Genomic DNA, 15166 nt, shown 5'->3' on the forward strand with positions numbered 1-15166 from the left:
GCTTGAAAACCGGCGTTGGTGTGTTTGCGTCCCCGCAACCTAGCAGTTCGGCAAAAATGATCAATGGAATAAGTACCCGGCTTAAAAATGAAGTACAGAGGTCGATTAATTTGACTAAAACTTCAAGACGGTGCCCTAGCACGGCCGCAATCTAATGACTGAAAGAAGTAAAAGATGGAAAAATAATAGATGAACTTATCAGTATCATTTCTACCACTGCACACACTTTTTACATCATCATTACTCCACCTACGACGAGGATTATGTCAATCTGGCTACTTGCTGACGTGTTTTTTCTCAGTCTTTGTACCTGTATCTCTCTCTATATATAAGAAACTATTCCGTATTATGAAATTATCTTCAGACATGTATACAGAGCTTTTAACTCTCACTTTCTGCGATTATATATATATATAAATGTGTGTGTGTGTGTGTGTGTGTGTGTGTGTGTGTGTGTGTGTGTATGTGTATGTATATATGTGTGTGTCTGTGTTTATATGGATATATATATATATATATATATATATATATATATATATATATATATATATATAGGGCAGGGAATCGTCAATTAGTAATAAAATTAATAATTAACAATTCTGCCGGGTAGCTCAGTATGAAAAAACCTTTATCGGTAAAACCATTTATAATCATAAATATATAGGGATTAGCATTAGCCTGCTTCTCCAACAACTGAGAATTAAGAAATAGCAGCCAAAGAACTACTGATTCCAAAACTACAAATTTTTCTCTAATTGATAGCGATATCTATGGTACACACAGAACAAAAAAACAGAAGAGAAGAGTAAAAAACAAACTTGCCTTTAGTTAATTGGGTACGACGTTTCACGGTTAAGGGTATGAATTTCGCCATTCCGATCTTCAGCCACAATATTCTAATAAATTTGCCAATGTCTAAATAACTCACGTTAATTTTGACCATGCGACATCAAGACCGCGTGAGGCAGACATTAAGAAATTTATCGGCCAGTGAGTTTAAAATCTCTCACCCCAATGAATTTAATTCAGTGTGTGTCAAAAAATAGTCCCGCATAGAAAAAAGTCCCGTACGACTTGTTGCGGTTTAGCCATCCACCTTAGAGATATTACTAAAAATATAGATATATAGGGCATAGAATAGTCAATTAGTAATAAAATTAATAATTAACAATTTTGCCGGGTAGCTCAGTATGAAAAAACCTTTATCGGTAAAACCATTTATAATCATAAATATATAGGGATTAGCAGTAGCCTGCATTGGAAAATTTATTAGAATATTGTGGCTGAAGATCGGAATGGGGAAATTCATAGCCTTAACCGTGAAACGTCGTACCCAATTAACTAAAGGCAGGTTTGTTTTTTACTCTTCTCTTCTGTTTTTTATTCTGTGTGTACCATAGATATCGCTATCAATTAGAGAAAAATTTGTAGTTTTGGAATCAGTAGTTCTTTGGCTGCTATTTCTGAATTCTCAGTTGTTGGAGAAGCAGGCTACTGCTAATCCCTATATATTTATGATTATATATATATATATATATATATATAACGTGAGAGAGTTAGGGGCTGGGGGTTCAACCCACTAAGGGATAATATCTATCCAGTATACTGCTGGGAGGGTACCCAATTATTGCTACACTAGTGCTATACTAGGTGCAATCAATGGGAGCGGGTAAAAGTGGAGGTTTTACCCAAAATTTCTGTAACAATTAGAAAATGGAGGATAATATGCTGAACCCAACTTCTTGCAGACGGTGTATCCCGTTGAATTCATTAATTTAATTCATAGCAAAAGTGACAAAAAAAGGAAGAACAGAAAAAGAAAGAAAGAACCAAAGCACAGTTGTCCATGGCAGACTATGTTATTCTGCCAACATGGTTTACATATAGAAGTACAAAGTACATAAGGAATTAGAGGATGAACAGAAGTTTAATCTTACAGCTGTTTCGGCCTAGTTTTAGCAAGCCTCATTCTATCCGAATATTCCTTTCCGGAGTGATTATCGGATGACATTTTGAAATGGGGTTACATGTCCGAACCTCTAGGCCTCTTCAGAGATTCACAAAGGGTTACATACAAATGTAGAGCAAGAGGTAAAAACAGAGGTGTGGTAGAGACCTGAAGAAAAACAACAGCAAAAATAAGATAGAAATAAAAATAAAAAATAAAATTAAAATCAAAATATAAATAAAAATAAAAATAAAAATAAAAATAAGGGTACAGCAGGAAAAAATAATAATAATAAAGAATACATAAATGAAGGTATAGCATGTGGGACATGCAAAAATATAAAAAAGATATATGTCAAAAAACCCTTAAAAATACAAGGCACCCGAAAAGCCTACAAACATTATAGATAGGTCGCTATAGGCACTCCAATGCACATCTATATGTGTGGGTTCGTGTGCACAGCCTTACTCGGATGTCCCCTTACTCTCATGTGTGCATATACAAGTTTTTATAAGCAAACATTCCACCACATACGCTGTTTGTGGTATCAGCTCTATTAGCCGTATCTAGAAAGCTGTAAGTGTTCTTTAGAAAAGAAGTTTTGTTGAGTGTGTGTGTGTCATTTCTGTATATATTGGAAGGTTCTATGTAGAAGTTCATTTTATACAAGTTATTAATGTTCTAGTAGCAATAACAGTGATGGTGACGATGATGGTGACAACAACAACAATAACAACAACAACAACAACAACAACAATAATATGCCAAACTTTCAAACTTAGCGGTGTAAGATATCCTGTTGCCTCTTCCAACGGCTCTACCATTCTGTTGCTAATGGGGGATGGTTAATTACTACCGTTAACTTCCTCCTTCCAATTGGGCAACTATTGTTTTAAACTGCCCACGCTTAGCTACGGTTGGATAGCCACTGGCCGGTCAAGATGCTAGCCTGCCTGCGCACCCCGCCCCACACGCGTGAAATGTATATCCCCCCGTACTCACGCTCATGCGTGCGTGTATGTATATACATATGTATGCGCGCAGCCACACATCTCCTAATTCTATAGCCACAACAGTAACAATGAGGATAAATACATTCTCATCTATACATATCCAGATATACATCCTTATACACATTATGTCCCCTCACATATACCCATACTTATTCATACATACACAACTGTGTGGCCAACTATCATTACATCCGTATGTACACAACTACATACCTACCTACATACTCACCTATACATATACACATACATAAATACACATACACACAAATAGATGTACACACACACATACTTATACATGCATACACACACATATACATATACCCACACATATACATACACATATATACATATATATATACATACACACATATATATATACATACATATATATATATACATACATCCATATAGATATCCACATCCACATACGCACATGCATGTACACACATCCACGCATGCACTCACAAGCAAATAGATATGCATGTGCATACACACAGGAGGAGTATCTCTAGTAATAGAAGACCAACGGCAACAAGAACAATACCAACGACAACAACATGCAGGTTTACCTCCTAATGTCTGTAGCTATATATATATATATATATATATATACACACACCCACACCCACATACACAAATATACATATATATACACATACATATATATATATATATATATATATATATATATATATATATACATACATACATACATACATATATACATACATACATACACATGCACACCTATGTACCCACATATATGTTCACTTAAGTATCAAGTGTTAGCCAGCCCGATGTCAGCAGGGTATAATTAGTTATCGCTAGCGAAAAGCGGTGTCCTAGTACAAGATATTTTCTTATATTAGATCTATGTATGCAGATAACAGCATTACATATGCCATAACCTAGCATAAGAATAGTGGTTAACTTAAATATGTATTATTAAAGCATGCGCGGTATCTAGACCTGAGTTCTACTTGAATTTAGAGAAAGTACATCCAATTCTGTGAAGGCATGAACCGTTTCTTTCCTTCAAACTATTAATAATCGGGATTTTCGTCCTAATTAGGAAAAAGATTTCATTTATGCATAATAAGCATTTCCTATTTTTGTTATTATATGCAGATGCGGATGCTAATATTTTCCAGTGCAGGTTAAAGTTGATGCCCTTATCCTTTAGTTCCCATATGTAGCTACTTAATCCGGTAGAATTCCTTCTGTTCCCGTTCCTAAACGTGTAGTAGTGATAATTAAACCTTTGTTTCATACTATTTTTAGTCGCACCCACGTATGCCCTGTTTTCATTCTTTGTGCTTACCACACATTGGTATACCACTACCCTTCTCATGCAGCTATTTCCGAACACGCAGTTTTCCTTTACTCTACAATTGCAAGTTCTACCTGGGTGCCCATAGTTAGTGTGATTAGTGCTAGGATTTGTTATGCTACTGCCATTTATTGGGTTTCCATTTAACCCCAGGGCCCTGTTATTCCCATTACTATTGTTGTTAGCAGTGTTAGGATTCTTACCTCTGCTATATCTACTACCTCTATTGCTACTTGTGATATTCATATCATTATCATTACTGCTCCTATCATCTGTGTGGATGTCAATGTTTCCAGTGTGGGTATTAGTATCCACATTGTTATCGTCCTGATTATCCGTCCTATGGCTAACATAGTTGTCATATAAGGTTGTGTTGTCTATGCCATTTGTCCTACTTGCATAGAAGCTATCTAACTTCTTATTATTAATTGAGGAGATTATTGCAGCCAGGTTGTGTGTTAAGCTATATCCTATTCTTATTGTCCTTTTATTGATTGACTCCCAATATTTATTCTTTCCCTTTACAAAGTGTTTATTGATTATATTGAAGATACTTTTTACTATGTCGTTTTTAATCTGCATGGCGAAGGGAATTATTAGCCATAGGGTGTCCGCCCCAGCTTTGTCTTTATAAGGGTTGCCTATGCTATATGTGGATCTACCAATATTATAACTGCTAACATTGGAATTAGTATCACTCTTCCCGTTACCGTTTCTGCCGCTGCAATTCCTATTACAATTATTGTCTTTGAAGTTATTATTTCGTTCACTATTATTTACATCCGTGCCTTCTATAGTATCTCTATCACTAGAAATTCTATCAGTAAGGATTTTATTCCCACCGTCTCCGCCACCACCATTCCGCACCGGTTGTCTCGGCCCATACATGATATTTTTCTTATTGCCGTCTCCAACATCACCATTACCCCTACTATTGGCGTACCAAGTATTTCCATTATTACGACAACCATTATTATTACCTATACTTTGCCTCTATCCCTGCCATTTGCCGCGCTATCCCTGCTTTTGGCCGTGCTACATTTTGCAAAGCACCCTCTCCCAGGTGTGGTTGTTTCATCTATATCATTCTGGTTACTATTGTCATTGGGGGTGTATTTTATCCTATCCCTATACCCTGCATTTTTTAGCGCTACATTGTATCTCTCCTTATGTTTATTGAATATCTCTTCATTGGAGGAGAGGTTAGAAATTCTTTTGCTTATATTCAGAAGAAGTGCTTTCTTCATTTGTGGGGGGTGGTTACTAGAACTATTTATATACCTTATATTAGAATTTTCTTTTATATACGGCTCATGTAGTCCGGTATTTAGGTTACAGTTTGCATCTAAGTAATTAATAGAATAGTTTTCATTTTCAATAGTTATGGATAGGCCAAACCTACTAAAGAATTTGTGCAATCGTTTTTTAAGCAATTCGAGGCGTCTATTCGAGATATTTTCAACCAGAAAAAGTGCGTCGTCTCTATATAGACCGCCAGTTAGTTCAGGAAATTCTCTACCTATATTGTCCAGTATATAAAGGCCTACTAGGTCAGTAGTTTCTGCCGAATCCGGCGACCCCATTGTGATATCAAAGAGGACGGGTGTGTCCTTACGTGCCCATAGCTTGTTATCGAATTCTATAACAGTCTTACGGGCAATGAGTATTATCTTTATCTCCTTCATACTAAGGTTAGTGTGCCTTCTGGCGAAAATGTGGGCGCTATTTAGGACTACTGGGTTTATAGATGCATAGTAGTTTTGAATATCAATTTGGATTAGTCTAAGGTTACGCCTATTCCCTATTTGTATTTTGGAGAACCAATTCAAAGCTCCTTGTGTGTTTTTCCATAAGTCAAGTTTCACCCTATTCCTAATCGTTGGTAGGTACTTATCTAGTATTACTTTTCTAAGTGTTCCGTAAGTATGTATGTATATGTATGCATATATATAAATATATATGTGTATATATATATATATATATATATATATATATATATATATATATATATATATATATATATATATATATATATATATATATATATATATATATATATATGTATGTATATATATGTATGTATGTATGTATATATATATGAATGTATGTATATATATATATATATATATATATATATATATATATATATATATATATATATATATATATATATATATATAAATATAAATATATATATGTATGTATATAAATATATATGCAGATATGTATGTATATATATATATATATATACACATATATACACACACATATATACACACACATACGTATATATATATATATATGTATATGTAGGTAGGCACACACATACACAGAAGCATACACACATGCATGCATACACAAGTACACACGCGTCCACATGAACATACATATATTTGAAACTGAACATTACATGATTACATTACGATTCAAAATTTCATAATTACTCTTTCATCCACTAATGCAGAAAATATTTGTGCATAATTTCTTGTATAAATGAATGCATTCGAATTCGATTGGGAGACTGCTCGATTACAGTCGCTAAATATATGGTCGATTTCGCAAGATATTTGCACCAAACCGTAAAAGAATTGGGTGTATGACAATTTACAAATTTTTGGTTGGAAAAATTCATTTCATCTGTAATTTATTAATTGCTAATTGTGGAAGTGGTTTTAGACAAATTACGTGTTGTGCAATATCTAAGTTTAGGTGAATTTTGTTGAAACATTTTTTTTAATGCTTATTGTTTATAGGAAATTGAAAGCTATCTTGATATAGAAAAATTTTCTCCATGCAGGTACTTTATATCACTATCAGTCTTTTGGCATTCTTTGTCTTTCATGGACTGAAAATATTATTATTATTTTTTCTTTAAAGCACTTCATGCTAGAATAGTTAACATGCTAGCTCACTAGATTGTTAAAGATTACTTAAGTATATGAGATAGAAGAGAACTTGTTACTAACATTCTATTGAAGTTCATATGGATATAAGATATATGATTAGAGCGACAGCCTATATATGATATACACCATTTGGTCTTAAAATGGAATAGGAAATTATTACAATATAGTTTGTAACAGAAAGTAATTTTTTCCTGTAATTTTCTGCCTATTCTCTACTGAGGTGTTTTGAAATTAGTGAGCCATCGTCATAATATAATCCACTGTGTATGATATTAAATTTAGCACTGATGAGATGAATGATATATTAAGCGTTTAAATTAGAGGCTCTTGCTTCCATAACATCATTGAGAACGTTATTTTTCTTTTCTTTTTTAAACCTAAATGTTGCTACTGAAGAGAATAGATTCTCTATCATGCAATATCAGATTTGTGTCAATTTCTGCGATGGGAGAACGGGATTTGAGCAAATTTTATTGATGCAAACAGTTTAATTATTGATGGTTTATTAGCCAGCTTTGATAAATTGAGTGAAAATGTGGGCGTACTCCTTATGCATGCTTTAAAACCATTTCATGGTGGAGATGCTATTATTCCAATGCATAAAAAACTTCGATTATTTTGAATCTTGGTGGTAAATACATGTTTACCAATAATAACCCAAACAATATCAGATTTAATCCAGATAAAGTGAAATTTGTGAATAGACTTTAAAAAGGTACTATTGTGATAATTTAAAGTAACGTAGCATATTTTTAAAGCCTAAATTTCTACTCTCTTCGCCATGCATTGTTTGGAAGTAATATAATTTAACTTCGGATTTAATGGGGAGTGAGTTACTATTAGATTTCAAAAGCGTTAGTAATAATGTTAGCTAAAAATATGTTTTAAGAATTGTAGCTAATTTCAAGTATGTATATGTTTTTGTTTTTTGCAGAATTGATTAAGATGGTATAATTAAGTATCAGATGTTACTCACATTCTTTGTCAGGTTATGTTGGAAGGTGATTTTATTATTCAGTTATTTCTTAATTTAATGTTTTTGGCTATTCCAAATATATCTCTTTAAAAAAAATCAAGAATTTTCTTGTGAAGTAGAAGTTTCTGGGTTTAAATTCGAATATCAGAATTTTTAAGGCCTTATCATCTTTATGAAGAATATAAGACAGCGTCCGGGAGATCCTTTTATAAAATCATATATTGCAATTAAATTCTTTTTTTGAGATGTTCTGTGGAGCTATTTTAATGCTTTAATTTAAAAATCTAAAGAGTAATTGTTCATTCTGTAGATAGTATATTTAGTTTACAGAGAAGGTCCGACAAATAGGGAAATATAAGAGGAATATCAACTTAAAAATGACTCCATACATAATAATAAACAATTTGTAATTACACGAAGAAAATCGCATAATTATAATACGACTTAGAATACCATCAGTAGTGGTTCATTAAATGATATAGACAAATGCTATATCATTCGCATACTGGAAATCTTGGCAAAGTGTATAGCTTCGAAAATGCAGTTGAAATTTCTATGAATATTATCTAGAATTTATAACTACAGTTCTGATCTGCTGTAAATATACAGGGATATAGAATAATGACTGTATGTGGATTGGAAAGATTGTGGCATTACTACGTAATCGGTGTAACAGCGTGTGATTGCGAATGAAAAGTAATTGCTGTAAATACACATACGCACAGGCACACATATACACACCAGACACACACATACACATACACAGACACAAACACACAAATGACATTGGCTAATTCAGCAGAGAATTACAGAACAGAGGCGTCACGCTTACAGCTATCACTGCAAAACGTCATAATTCAACTCCTACTGAACAGGATGCGAGCTAAAATTGAGAAAGTTTAGAGAAATCAAAATGGCCTCAGAAAAAATAGATCAGCTGTCGGGATTCGTCTTCTACTAGAAGTAGTAAAACCAGAAATCTTGAATCAGTATTAGTTTGTTGATTTCTAAAAGGCTTTTGACTCTACCCACCGTGGTAAAATGGAGAAAGTACTATAGGCTTAAGGTATCCCTGAGATACCATAAGCAACAATATGATACTCTCTCACAACACCTAATCAATGGTATGGTCCTAGTTGGAGATATAAGTTTCTTTGATATCAGAGCCGAAGTACTTCAAGGCGATACATTGGCACCTTTTCTCATTGTGATCACTCTGGATCATGTCCTCAGAGCATCATTTGATAATCTAAACAGCCTAAGTTTCACGCCCATAAAAAGAAGAACGATAGGACATCCAGCTCAAAAAAATAATTAATATAGATTTTGTTGAAGATTTAAATTTGAACTCTGATACAATATCAAATTCCATCCAATTACTTCAAAGACTGTAAAGGATGCTGGATTGCTTGTTAACCTCAATAAAGCGAAATTCTTTGCTCACAATCAACAATGATCTATCACCAACATTATCAGAAATTCCCCAAATCAAGTTAATAATTTCACATACCACGGTTCTCAGATAGCATCAACTGAAAAGGATTTAAAATCTCGGACAGCCAAAGCAGGGTAGGTTCTAAACAAGGTGGATGTTGTCTGGAAATCAACCCCGTTTGACAACATTAAGATAATTTTTTTTTCCGTGCAATAAAGAGAGTCAGTCCTTTTACATGGAGCAACAGCCTGGATGATTACCAAAAAAAAAAAAAAAAAATGAAATAAAAATTGGAATCCAAGCTAGATGGAACATATACCAGAAAGTTAAGAACAGCCTTAAACCTAACTTGGAGAATTAATCTAACCAACAGTAGGAGGGACATGTGTGTTTCCATCCTTAAAATGGAAAATCGCTTGCGCTTTGTAGGAGATTGCTGGAGAGCTAAGCAAAAGCTGGCAAGTTACATACTACTATGGATGCCAAAGCATAGCTGTATTCGAGCAAATCGTCCGAACACAATGTACGTAGATCAACTCACCAGCGACACTGGATGCCTCCTCGAAAACCTCTCTCAACTGATGCAAGACCGAGATGGTGGCGTGGGCGGGTTAAAAATGCTCGTGCAAGCTCGATCAATGATTTAACACAACGAACATTAGTATACGAAGCTACAACATAAAAGACAGCATTACAAGAAGACTATGAGCACGAAACAGCAATAATCTCCAAGGTTTTTCTCAACTACAAGCTTCTTTCACATTCCCTCTTTCTCTGCAAGAGCAGGGGCAGCCTCTATTCTTACGAACCTAATAATGAGATATTTTGAATTTACCATATACGAAGTGTCACTGCAAAAATATGGATATTCATTTCACCATTATATAAGAGAGTACCGGACAAATATCTAAACGGCTGTTTTATCATTTGGAATGGGACCATTGATAAACATTTGGAATTTGAATCAATGCTAAAAATATAAACTCCAACATTCAATTTACACAGAAATACATCTAATACCATATACGGCTCGACAGTTTTATATTTCATAAAGCTTATCGGCGTATATTAAAATATAACTATTTAATCTACAGTTGATTTTGCACGGTGATACTTTGATATATTTACACGGGGCAAGCATTGACCGGGTATATATATATATATATATATATATATATACATATGTATGCATATATATATATATATATATATATATATATATATATATATATATATATATATATATATATATATATATGTATGCATATATATATATATATATATATATATATATATATATATATATATATATATATATATATATATATATATATATATATATGCATAAACCTTTCACAACAGTCAAAATTTTATCATGATATCCAATGTATTAATCGTCTTTAAAAAAAAAATAATCTTTCTTACAATATCTTGTTCCTCGTTAGAGAGACGTCTGTCACAAGTGATATTCTTACCACGTATCTTTTTTTTTTTTTTTAGCAAATTCTCCCAAACTATTTTTTGAAAAGCTAGTCTTTTGCTGATATCGCTCTTGTTGTCTTAAGCACACTGGCACATCTGTTCATTTTAATTTAATGCTGAAAATAATTATTCTTACTCAAAAAACTTCATGTACTTCGTAATGCTATTTTAAAAATCTTTGGCGTTCTTAATTCCAACTTCTTTATGGCATACGATACGCTCATCTTTATTTAATTAAAGCATAAGCAGACGTCATGCCATTAATGTTCGGCGTTTCTCCATCTAAACTCTCACTCCCTCTCCCCATTCTTTTAATCTCATATTAGCAGTGTCTTTCATATGTTACAATTCATTACTCAACTGCATAGCGTTTATATATCTTTAATCCTTTGGAATTATTCAAGAAGTTTAGTTGATCATTATTTAATATTGAATTAAGGTGTTCGATTCTCAATCAAAGTATCTCCTTTGAAAGTTGTAGTAAATTTGCGTCAGCAATGCATGTGTATGTGTTACCGCATTTTCTTAAAACACTTGTAAGTGAAAAGAAAGATCAAAAGTGAGTACTCTTTGCTGAGGTAAAAGTATATTTGTTGAATGTTGTAACCTAAACATTTCTGAATATGAGTTTCTCGTTTTCATTTTTAAGCATCTTGTAATCGATGAAACATGAGAAAATATAAATAGTAAAGCATATCAGCAGCTATCTGAACATTCAATGAAAAGGCATTCGAGTATGTGTGGACTGTTCTATATGGTTCTATGAGTACACGTGAAGGTGCAATGGCGCAGAGGTTAGGGCAACGGACTCACGGTCGTAAGATCACGGTTTCGATTCCCAGATCAGGCGTTGTGAGTGTTTATTGAGCGAAAACATCTGAAGCTCCATGAGGCTCCGGCAAGCGGGTGGGGTAAACCCTGCTGTACTGTTTTACCACAATCTTCTCTCACTCTCTTTCTTCCTGTTTCTGTTGTATCTGTATTTCAAAGGGCTAGCCTTGTCACACTCTGTGTCACGCTGAATCTCCTCGAAAAGTACGTTAAGGATACACGTATCTGTGGAGTACTCAGCCACTTGCACGTTAATGTTACGAGCAGGCTGTTCCGTTGATCGAATTAATCGGAGCCCTCATCGTCGTAACCGACGAAGTGCCACAATGCGTACACTCGCGCGCACGCGCACCTTGAATAAGATGTTCATTTGAAGATTAAAAAAGCATGAAATGAAGAAGGGAGAAAAGGTATTTTTGAGATATCAGAGAAAATAATTTCACCAAAAGATTTGGCGAGGTTCACCAGTCTCCAACAATGTCTAAACGTTCAGGATATTATTCGTTTACATTATTTACATTATTTACAATTGATGGATATTTGTCCTCATCTCGTTTGTTGTTAACACAACGTTTCAGCTGATATACCCTCCAGCCTTTATCAGGTGTCTTGAGAAAATTTCGAACCTGGGTTCTCATTCCTAAGGTATTTTTCAATGTTTATTATTATTATTATTATTATTATTATTATTATTATTATTATTATTATTATTATTATTATTATTATAGCCGAGTTCAAAAGAACAAAAGATTTTATGTGTTAAAGACGAGCCTTAAGCTGTTTATTCAATTCAATATAAGATAGTTAGCTCAGTTAGTTATTGTTTAACCGTCTTATGGTCATTATATTCATAATTTTATCAGACAGTTACCATCCAGTGGACAATTGTATGATCAGTAGAATTACAGGCAGATGAAGAAGGTGAAATAGTTATTTTAGAAAGTCTTTTAGCATTCAATGGAACTTGAAGTGATTTCATAGGAAGTATTGTTAAAGTAAATATAATGTCTGTTAAAGATTTCGTGATAGTTGTGGTTCATTAGAAGTGAAGCAAAACGAAATTAAGTAACTCTTTAGCTATGATTGTTCTCATACTCAAACTATATATTGGATTACACCACCGAATATTTTGAGGTATAATTTTACGATTTGAAGCATTACACTGTGTTACGTGTTGAATTTGACAATCTTACAATCCTCTGCTACACAGAGAGAGAGAGAGAGAGAGAGAGAGAGAGAGAGAGAGAGAGAGAGAGAGAGAGAGAGAGAGAGAGAGAGAGAGAGAAAGGTGTTATGGTAATGAGAAACTTTGCTGAATATGAGTTCACCTACCGAGAATGACGTTACCAAAAGATATAGGAAGAATTAAATTACATAAAATACTTGGCAAATGACTAAAAAACTTATACAAAATAGTTGTTCAATATATTTGGGGTAAGGGATAAATTTGTGAAACTAAATTAAAAGTGATGTCTAAAGACTTGACTATAGTACGATTGGTACGCCTTATTTTAGCAAATAGATTTTCCTTTAATCCTTTTTGTTTTGGAATGTTCTGCTTTACTAAATATCTCTTGTTAAACCGATCACAATCGTATGAAGATCGGAAACTAGAAACTAACAAATATGGTTTTGAAGATCTGATTTCAGTATATATATATATATATATATATATATATATATATATATATATATGTGTGTGTGTGTGTGTGTGTGTGTGTGTGTATACATATATGTAACACGCGATATTCATTCCTTCAAGTGTAAAAATATTTGTGTAATGTTGTTTTATTTTTGTATTCAGATTCTAATGTGTAAAAACGCAGAAAGTGAGAAGCAGCCATTTTCAATTAAATTACAATCTTGAAGAATAAATGATTGCTATTTTGTATTAGTTGTGATCATATTTGTGGATGTAGCAAATTCATTCTTTGGGAGACTCTTTTAGCCAATTATGTTTTGAAAATACCTGATATTTCGATGTATTAGCTTTCATATATATGCTTTCATATATATTATTTTACCGTTTTCCCTCCTTTTAGTATTCGACTATATGAAGCTCAGAGCTATGAATTAGACATCTTTAATCTCTATTAACATATGCACATTCTATTTTTCGTTGCTTCTAAATAAAAATAATTACCAATCTATATAAGAGGATGTATCGAAGTAATGCAAAAGTGGATTTATCTTTTTTTTTTTGACCTCATAGCTCTTTCAAATTGCACATGTTTATAGAGTAACACTTCTGTTTTTCATTGGAGGCAAATAATAGGCTCCAAGTAAAAACAATACGCCATCACTGACGTCCTGATGAAAAGTGTGAGTAGGCTGTTCGACATTAATAGAAGGCTATAGGCCATTTACATGTCTAACACAATCGGCAAAAGCAATGGGCACGGATTGATGAATAAACAACATTGATGAAAAGCTATGCAGTGGAAGACAATTGTTGCGACTTTTGACATGGATCGCCGGCGAGCAGACAAACTGATTCACGCGGACAAACAACTCAAAATACATTAGTAGCTCTGATCACAATGCTTTAAAGAAAATGGTGGAAGATTTTGGGTTTCAGAAAGTGAGATCAAAGTGTTTAACACTTAATTGTAAGAATATAAGATGGAAGTATGCTCTGCTCTGCTGGAAACGTTTCAAGCTAATAAAGATACGTTTTCCGAACTAGTGAAACGGGGTGAAATGCGGTCGTATTTTTATGATCACTAAACAAAGGTTTAGACATTGAACTACAAGCAGTATCTTGAGACACTCAATAAGACTAGAGGAACGATTGCAAAAAAAAGAGACTGAAGCAGAACGTGAAAATGATATAGATTCACCATGGTAATGCATGAACACACGTGTATTCAGTAACAAATCAAGCAGACAACAAACTGGGAGACAGTGGTAACCTACCAAGCGCATAACTTAAATCTAACGCCCCCTGATGTCCATCTGTTAGGTACAATTAAGAGCAGTCTTCGAGGATAACGATTTGATGACACTGACCATATGACATTAGCTGTGAATAAGTGAATGCAACAATGCACACTTGGAGTTTTAAAACTGGATTCGTGATTTGGGTTCAAAGAAGACACAAATGGATCATTTGAGAAGGAGACTATTGCCTCTTTATAAAGGAAGCCTTACTCTGCTGACATGCGCAATCTGCAATTTGAACGAGCTATGTCCGTTAATAAAAGAGTATACCCACTTTTTAATTATTTTCGGTATAAGCCTCGTGT

At 33.6% G+C, this 15166-nt stretch overlaps 1 pseudogene; it reads right to left on the bottom strand.

Annotated features, from left to right (window-relative positions):
- LOC149134399 (uncharacterized) overlaps positions 1-5179 on the bottom strand; it is a 17510-nt pseudogene extending 12331 nt beyond the window's left edge.
- Positions 5180-15166: the final 9987 nt, after the last annotated feature.

Source organism: Octopus bimaculoides, chromosome 8 (genome assembly GCF_046866305.1).
Source record: "Octopus bimaculoides isolate indiv1 chromosome 8, ASM4686630v1, whole genome shotgun sequence".
NCBI lineage: Eukaryota > Metazoa > Mollusca > Cephalopoda > Octopoda > Octopodidae > Octopus > Octopus bimaculoides.